An 8,609-nucleotide genomic window follows, 5' to 3' on the forward strand; every position below is an offset into this window, starting at 1 on the left:
GTTTACCGCGCGCGTGTGTTTACCGCGTGTGTTTACCACGCGCGTGTGTTTACCGCGCGCGTGTGTTTACCGCGCGTGTGTGTTTACCGCGTGTGTTTACCACGCGTGTGTGTTTACCGCGCGTGTGTGTTTACCGCGCGTGTGTGTTTACCACGCGCGTGTGTTTACCACGCACGCGTGTTTACCACGCGTGTGTGTTTACCGCGCGTGTGTGTTTACCGAGCGTGTGTTTACCGCGCGCGTGTGTTTACCGCGCGTGTGTGTTTACCGAGCGTGTGTTTACCACGCGCGTGTGTTTACCACGCGCGTGTGTTTACCACGCGTGTGTGTTTACCGCGCGTGTGTGTTTACCGCGCGTGTGTGTTTACCGCGTGTGTTTACCACACACGCGTGTTTACCACGCGTGTGTGTGTTTACCGCGTGTGTTTACCGCGCGTGTGTGTTTACCGCGTGTGTTTACCACGCGTGTGTGTTTACCACGCGTGTGTGTTTACCGCGCGTGTGTGTTTACCGCGCGTGTGTGTTTACCGCGTGTGTTTACCACACACGCGTGTTTACCACGCGTGTGTGTTTACCGCGTGTGTTTACCGCGCGTGTGTGTTTACCGCGTGTGTTTACCGCGCGTGTGTGTTTACCGCGTGTGTTTACCACACACGCGTGTTTACCACGCGTGTGTGTTTACCGCGTGTGTTTACCGCGCGTGTGTGTTTACCGCGTGTGTTTACCACGCGCGTGTGTTTACCGCGCGTGTGTGTTTACCGCGCGTGTGTGTTTACCGCGCGTGTGTGTTTACCGCGCGTGTGTGTTTACCGCGTGTGTTTACCACACACGCGTGTTTACCACGCGTGTGTGTTTACCGCGTGTGTTTACCGCGCGCGTGTGTTTACCGCGCGCGTGTGTTTACCGCGCGCGTGTGTTTACCACGCGTGTGTGTTTACCGAGCGTGTGTTTACCACGCGCGTGTGTTTACCACGCACGCGTGTTTACCACGCGTGTGTGTTTACCGCGCGTGTGTGTTTACCGCGCGTGTGTGTTTACCGCGTGTGTTTACCGCGCGTGTGTGTTTACCGCGCGTGTGTGTTTACCGAGCGTGTGTTTACCACACACGCGTGTTTACCTCGCGTGTGTGTTTACCACGCGCGTGTGTTTACCGCGCGCGTGTGTTTACCGCGCGTGTGTGTTTACCGAGCGTGTGTTTACCGCGCGCGTGTGTTTACCACGCGTGTGTGTTTACCGCGCGTGTGTGTTTACCGCGCGTGTGTGTTTACCGCGTGTGTTTACCACGCGTGTGTGTTTACCACGCGTGTGTGTTTACCGCGCGTGTGTGTTTACCGCGCGTGTGTGTTTACCGCGTGTGTTTACCACGCGCGTGTGTTTACCACGCGTGTGTGTTTACCACGCGTGTGTGTTTACCGCGCGTGTGTGTTTACCGCGCGTGTGTGTTTACCGCGTGTGTTTACCACACACGCCTGTTTACCACGCGTGTGTGTTTACCGCGTGTGTTTACCGCGCGTGTGTGTTTACCGCGTGTGTTTACCACGCGCGTGTGTTTACCACGCGTGTGTGTTTACCGCGCGTGTGTGTTTACCGCGCGTGTGTGTTTACCACGCGCGTGTGTTTTCCACGCGTGTGTGTTTACCGCGCGTGTGTGTTTACCACGCGCATGTGTTTACCACGCGTGTGTGTTTACCGCGCGTGTGTGTTTACCGCGCGTGTGTGTTTACCGCGCGTGTGTGTTTACCGCGTGTGTTTACCACGCGCGTGTGTTTACCACGCGTGTGTGTTTACCACGCGTGTGTGTTTACCGCGCGTGTGTGTTTACCGCGCGTGTGTGTTTACCGCGTGTGTTTACCACACACGCGTGTTTACCACGCGTGTGTGTGTTTACCGCGTGTGTTTACCGCGCGTGTGTGTTTACCGCGTGTGTTTACCACGCGCGTGTGTTTACCACGCGCGTGTGTTTACCGCGCGTGTGTGTTTACCGCGCGTGTGTGTTTACCGCGCGTGTGTGTTTACCGCGTGTGTTTACCACACACGCGTGTTTACCACGCGTGTGTGTTTACCGCGTGTGTTTACCGCGCGTGTGTGTTTACCGCGCGCGTGTGTTTACCGCGCGTGTGTGTTTACCGCGTGTGTTTACCACACACGCGTGTTTACCACGCGTGTGTGTTTACCGCGTGTGTTTACCACGCGTGTGTGTTTACCGCGCGCGTGTGTTTACCGCGCGTGTGTGTTTACCGCGTGTGTTTACCACACACGCGTGTTTACCACGCGTGTGTGTTTACCGCGTGTGTTTACCACGCGTGTGTGTTTACCGCGCGCGTGTGTTTACCACACACGCGTGTTTACCACGCGTGTGTGTTTACCGCGTGTGTTTACCACGCGTGTGTGTTTACCGCGCGCGTGTGTTTACCGCGCGTGTGTGTTTACCGCGTGTGTTTACCACACACGCGTGTTTACCGCGCGTGTGTGTTTACCGCGTGTGTTTACCGCGCGTGTGTGTTTACCGCGTGTGTTTACCGCGCGTGTGTGTTTACCGCGTGTGTTTACCACACACGCGTGTTTACCACGAGTGTGTTTACCGCGCGTGTGTTTACCGCGCGTGTGTTTACCGCGCGTGTGTTTACCGCGTGTGTGTGTTTACCACGAGTGTGTTTACCACGCGTGTGTGTTTACCACGAGTGTGTGTTTACCACGCGTGTGTGTTTACCACGCGTGTGTGTTTACCACGCGTGTGTGTTTACCACGCGTGTGTGTTTACCACGCGCGTGTGTTTACCGCGCGTGTGTGTGTGTTTACCGCGTGTGTGTTTACCGCGCGTGTGTGTTTACCACGCGTGTGTGTTTACCACGCGTGTGTGTTTACCGCGTGTGTGTTTACCGCGCGTGTGTGTTTACCACGCGTGTGTGTTTACCACGCGTGTGTTTACCACGCGTGTGTGTTTACCACGCGTGTGTGTTTACCACGCGTGTGTGTTTACCACGCGTGTGTTTACCACGTGTGTGTTTACCACGCGTGTGTGTTTACCACGCGTGTGTGTTTACCACGCGTGTGTTTACCACGCGTGTGTGTTTACCACGCGTGTGTGTTTACCACGCGTGTATGTTTACCACGCGTGTGTGTTTACCGCGCGTGTGTTTACCGCGCGTGTGTTTACCGCGTGTGTGTGTTTACCACGAGTTTGTTTACCACGCGTGTGTGTTTACCACGCGTGTGTTTACCACGCGTGTGTGTTTACCACGCGTGTGTGTTTACCACGCGCGTGTGTTTACCACGCGCGTGTGTTTACCGCGCGTGTGTGTGTGTTTACCGCGTGTGTGTTTACCGCGCGTGTGTGTTTACCACGCGTGTGTGTTTACCACGCGTGTGTTTACCACGCGTGTGTGTTTACCACGCGTGTGTGTTTACCACGCGTGTGTTTACCACGCGTGTGTTTACCACGCGTGTGTGTTTACCACGCGTGTGTGTTTACCACGCGTGTGTTTACCACGCGTGTGTTTACCACGCGTGTGTGTTTACCACGCGTGTGTTTACCACGCGTGTGTGTTTACCACGCGTGTGTGTTTACCACGCGCGTGTGTTTACCACGCGCGTGTGTTTACCACGCGCGTGTGTTTACCACGCGCGTGTGTTTACCACGCGCGTGTGTTTACCACGCGCGTGTGTTTACCACGCGCGTGTGTTTACCACGCGCGTGTGTTTACCACGCGCGTGTGTTTACCACGCGCGTGTGTTTACCACGCGCGTGTGTTTACCACGCGCGTGTGTTTACCACGCGCGTGTGTTTACCACGCGCGTGTGTTTACCACGCGCGTGTGTTTACCACGCGCGTGTGTTTACCACGCGCGTGTGTTTACCACGCGCGTGTGTTTACCACGCGCGTGTGTTTACCACGCGCGTGTGTTTACCACGCGCGTGTGTTTACCACGCGCGTGTGTTTACCACGCGCGTGTGTTTACCACGCGCGTGTGTTTACCACGCGTGTGTGCGCTCTCCACACACCGGCGGTGTTGCTGTACTCGTGACGAATTGGCCACGTTCTGTTTACGTGACAATCCACTTACCAGTTGGCTGTGTCGAGTGGTGGCGAGTTTAACGACGCATTTTTATTTACGCGCTCTCACCCAAACAACCCATGTTATGGATGATATTGGTCGCGAAGGCCTACGTATTTAAACCCGAAACTAAACAATGCTTTTTGGACCATGTAAGGCCCCAACTGAGTTCTGTATATAACTCTTGTTCAGAAGCGACCTGGACATCACTATTGATAGCAGCTCAATCAAGTGGCTCATCATCGTCATCATCATCATCGTCATCATCATCGTCGTCATCATCGTCATCATCGCGTGAACATTGATAGCAGCAGCCAACTAACTCGAAACGCCGCGATGTTGATTCTAAATGTGGAGGGGGGGAAACCGGAGGACCCAGAGAAAAACTCCACGCGACCACGGGGAGAGAGACGCAGACTCCAAATATACAGCAGCAGGCGTCAGGGTTGGGATCGAACCCACGACCTCCTGCACACCAGGCGATGTAGTCAACATCTCCTAGCCACCGAGATGATGATGAGAGAGAGAGAGACACGCAAACTCCAAGTATACAGCAGCAGGTGTCAGGGTCGGAATCGAGCCCCGCGTGTGACTGTGTGTGGTCGAGCACAATCAGAATCCGAAGAGCCATAAAGCTCGTTTCTTCACAGAGTCAGAAAGTTCCAACAACAAACGAAACAGAAACAAACACGCGCTCGGAGAGTGCCGCATGGGGAATGTGAGCAGATCGCAATGGTTATCAATGGTTATCAATGGTTATCAATGGTTATCAATGGCGATGCCGGCGATGATGGTGAGTTGTGTTGTGGATAAGGGTCCAGCCCAAAGCTGCACATCGCCCACGCGTCTCGAGGGGCACCCCCAGCGGCAGCCGTCACTCGGGTGGCACGTGGCACCGTTATTCTGCCCGCACGGTGATGATTGCTGCTGCTGCTGCTACTGTGTGTTGCTGTGTGTGTGTGTTGCTGTGTGTGTGTTGCTGTGTGTGTGTGTAGCTGTGTGTGTGTTGTTGTGTGTTGTTGTGTGTGTTGCTGTGTGTGTGTGTTGCTGTGTGTGTGTGTTGCTGTGTGTGTGTTGCTGTGTGTGTGTGTAGCTGTGTGTGTGTTGTTGTGTGTTGTTGTGTGTGTTGCTGTGTGTTGCTGTGTGTGTGTGTAGCTGTGTGTGTGTTGTTGTGTGTTGTTGTGTGTGTTGCTGTGTGTGTGTGTTGCTGTGTGTGTGTGTTGCTGTGTGTGTGTGTTGCTGTGTGTGTGTGTTGCTGTGAGTTGCTGTGTGTTGCTGTGTGTGTTGCTGTGTCTGTTTGTTGCTGTGTGTGTGTGTTGCTGTGTGTGTGTGTTGCTGTGTGTGTGTTGTTGTGTGTTGTTGTGTGTGTTGCTGTGTGTGTGTGTTGCTGTGTGTGTGTGTTGCTGTGTGTGTGTGTTGCTGTGAGTTGCTGTGTGTTGCTGTGTGTGTTGCTGTGTCTGTTTGTTGCTGTGTGTGTGTGTTGCTGTGTGTGTGTGTTGCTGTGTGTGTGTGTGTTGCTGTGAGTTGCTGTGTGTTGCTGTGTGTGTTGCTGTGTGTGTGCGTTGCTGTGTGTGTGTGTGTGTTGCTGTGTGCGTGTGTTGCTGTGTGTGTGTTAGTACGCACCGTGTGTTAGTACGCGCCGTGTGTGTGTTAGCACGACAGTCACACACAGACACACAGAGACGTCCACGGAACGACCACGCGGTGCCATGCCCGGTGCCGCGTCGCCGCAGCTGCTACAGCTGCTGCTGCCGCTGCAGCGGCTGCAGCGGCTGCTGCACCATCAGAGGGGGCGCGACGCCTCCCGTCGACGTCGCCATCCAGAAGTGGACAAATGTCGCGCACGGCCGCCGCGCGCGAGAAGAGAGGGGCCCCCGTGCGGCGCCTTTACCTTTACCTTTGCCTGCTCGCTGTCGCCGCCTGGCGGTGGATGCCCCCCCCCCCTTAGCCTCCGAGCTGTGGCCGGGAGAGTTCCATCGCGGGCGAGGGCGTCGAGTGGCGAAATCCCTTCGGTCGCGAGTCTCGCCGTGCGTATCTCTGTGTGTGTCTCTGTGTCTGTGTGTCTGTTTGTCTGTGTGTGCCTCTGTGTGTCTGTGTCTGTGTGTCTCTGTGTGTGTCTCTCTGTGTGTGTGTCTCTGTGTGTGTGCGTGTCTCTGTGTGTGTGCGTGTCTCTGTGCGTGTCTCTGTGTACGCGGGTCTCTGTGTGCGTGTCTCTGTGCGTGTCTCTGTGTGTGTCTGTGTTTGTGTATATATAACTACGTGTATAACTCTCGCTGTATATCTCTCTGTGTGTGTGTCTCTGTGTGCGTGTCTCTGTGTGTGTCTGTGTTTGTGTATATATAACTATGTGTATAACTCTCGCTGTATATCTCTCTGTGTGTGTGTGTAACTCTGCTGCGTGTCTCTGTGTGCGTGTGTCTCTGTGTGCGTGTCTCTGTGTGTGTTTGTGTATATATAACTATGTGTATAACTCTCGCTGTATATCTCTCTGTGTGTGTGTGTTACTCTGCTGCGTGTCTCTGTGTGCGTGTGTCTCTGTGCGTGTCTCTGTGTGTGTCTGTGTTTGTGTATATATAACTACGTGTATAACTCTCGCTGTATATCTCTCTGTGTGTGTGTCTCTCTGTGTGTGTGTCTGTGTGTGTCTGTGTGTGCGTGTCTCTGTGTGTGTGTAACTCTGCTGCGTGTATCTCGCCCTCGCTCTCTGCGCCTCTGCTCCGCGTCTCTGGCGGTCTCGGTAACCGCGCGCTCTCTTCTACAAACGAAAGGAAACCCCCGCGTTCGTGATGATGCTGCGTGCCGGGTGAAGGTGGAGCGATGGGGCGAGGGGAGGGCTTGTGGTTGGGTTGGGCATAAGGATACGGAAATAATAATTTATTTAATACACTTTTATTTCTACAACCGAAGGAAAGGCAAACTCGGCGTCACGGGAAATGTCAGCCCGTCTGTCACGCACAAAGACGGTCAGAACATAATAACGAGAAGAGTGATAATAGCATCAGCACTGCCAAAAACTAAGCACCTGTCTGTGTATTTTGTGCCATTAGACACTTCACCCCCACAACTGCCAATTGGTGATGGGGCAGTTGTGGAGAGAGTGGAGAGTTTCCCATACCCGGGCAGTGTGCTCCGGTTTTACAGCAGAGGTCTCACTCTGAATCAGTCGAACGGCATTATCTTTTCACCGGCTGCGTAACGCTGTGTGGAAGCTACCTGGTCTGTTGTTCCACACGAAGCTTCGGGTCTTCTTGGCCACGGTCATGACCCGAAGCTCCGTGTAGAGTGACAGACCAGGTAGCTTCCACACAGCGTTACGCAGCCAGTGAAAAGATGTCATTCGTGAAACGTGGACCCCCCCTAATAGAACATCTTTGCCGGTTAGAAGCATTTAGGCTGGCCTGCCTACGATCCATCCTGGGTTTAACCAGGCTGGATTGTGCGAGGAGCTCACAAATCCTTGAAAGATCTGGACAAAGTTCCATCGGTGAGCTCCTCCGGCAGGCAAGGCTGCATTGGCTGGGTCATGTAGCCCGCATACCCAGCCACCGCATGCCTGAACAGCTTTTGTTCGGCCAGATCGAGGGGGCTAAACGGGCGCGGCACGGGCTAGAGAGGAGATGGAGTGATGTGGTACAGGAGGATGTGGAGCTGAGTGGACTTGCTGATGACTGGTACCAGCGGTGTCAAGATCGGCCTCTGTGGAGGAGGCTCGTGAAGGACACTACTGCTCCTGGACAGGGAGCTGCGGCCTTCATGCCACGTGGGAGCCCGACCTCGCCTGAAAAAAAACAAATTCCTAGAGAGCTGGAGAGAAGACGATCCGGGCTGACGGAGTCTGCTGGGCCCCGGGGGAGCTGATGGGCGATGGGACGGAAGCGTAGAGATGAAAATCATACATAGGGAGGGGGAATAACGTTTTCAAATATGTTGGAGATGGAGAAAGAGACACGGACACAGGAGGTTTAAACGATATTTTGTACAATGCAGGTGTGCACAGATGAGCCATGCATCAGGGCAATAACCATTAAATACTTTGCCATATTATCAGAGGGTTTAGGAGAGTTATTTTACATTAATGATATCTGAAGTGGTTAACTGGTTCGTGTGTTTTCCAAATTTCAACAGGTATGCCTCAGTGAAGTGATTGATGTGAATTTGAATGGCACAGTTACTGGTTTTCAGTCAGGGTGAGGTAGTCCCGGTGAAACGTTATTGACGGGTAGTTACAGAGTTGTTCAGGCAAGAAGGCTGTCTGGTGTAGACCACTGAGTTTTAAACACAATGCAATGTAATGACATGGTGCTACCTGTCCGCCTGAGGGGTGTATCTGGGGTCAAGGTGAAAGGCGGAGTCAGTCGGGAAGCTGCGGGGGGGAGGCTTGGACACGCTGGGAGGTTTAGACGGGAGACGGAACCAGAGGTTCGGGCTGTTGCGGGTCCTGGCTGCGGCGTCTCTCTTCGTCTTCCGGCCGCGTGGCCGATCCTCTGCACGACGCTCACCGGCGTCGTCGCTACGCGAGTCAGACGGCTGTGTAGTTAGACGCCGACGATGGGG

General features: G+C 54.2%; 1 protein-coding gene across 3 annotated transcripts in view; it reads right to left on the reverse strand.

Annotated features, from left to right (window-relative positions):
- The window catches only part of LOC144734757 (uncharacterized), a 73,515-nt gene extending 67,060 nt beyond the window's left edge, over nt 1–6,455 (reverse strand). For 2 of the 3 annotated variants that reach the window (XM_078617117.1, XM_078617115.1), the window contains exon 1: nt 5,953–6,455. The gene's annotated coding sequence lies outside the window, so the exon portion shown is untranslated. Of the gene's footprint in view, nt 1–5,946 lie in introns of all 3 variants that reach the window. The other variant, XM_078617116.1, reaches the window with a different exon arrangement.
- Nucleotides 6,456–8,609: the final 2,154 nt, after the last annotated feature.

The sequence above is a fragment of the Lampetra planeri genome, chromosome 53 (assembly GCF_965212315.1).
Source record: "Lampetra planeri chromosome 53, kcLamPlan1.2.h2, whole genome shotgun sequence".
NCBI lineage: Eukaryota > Metazoa > Chordata > Hyperoartia > Petromyzontiformes > Petromyzontidae > Lampetra > Lampetra planeri.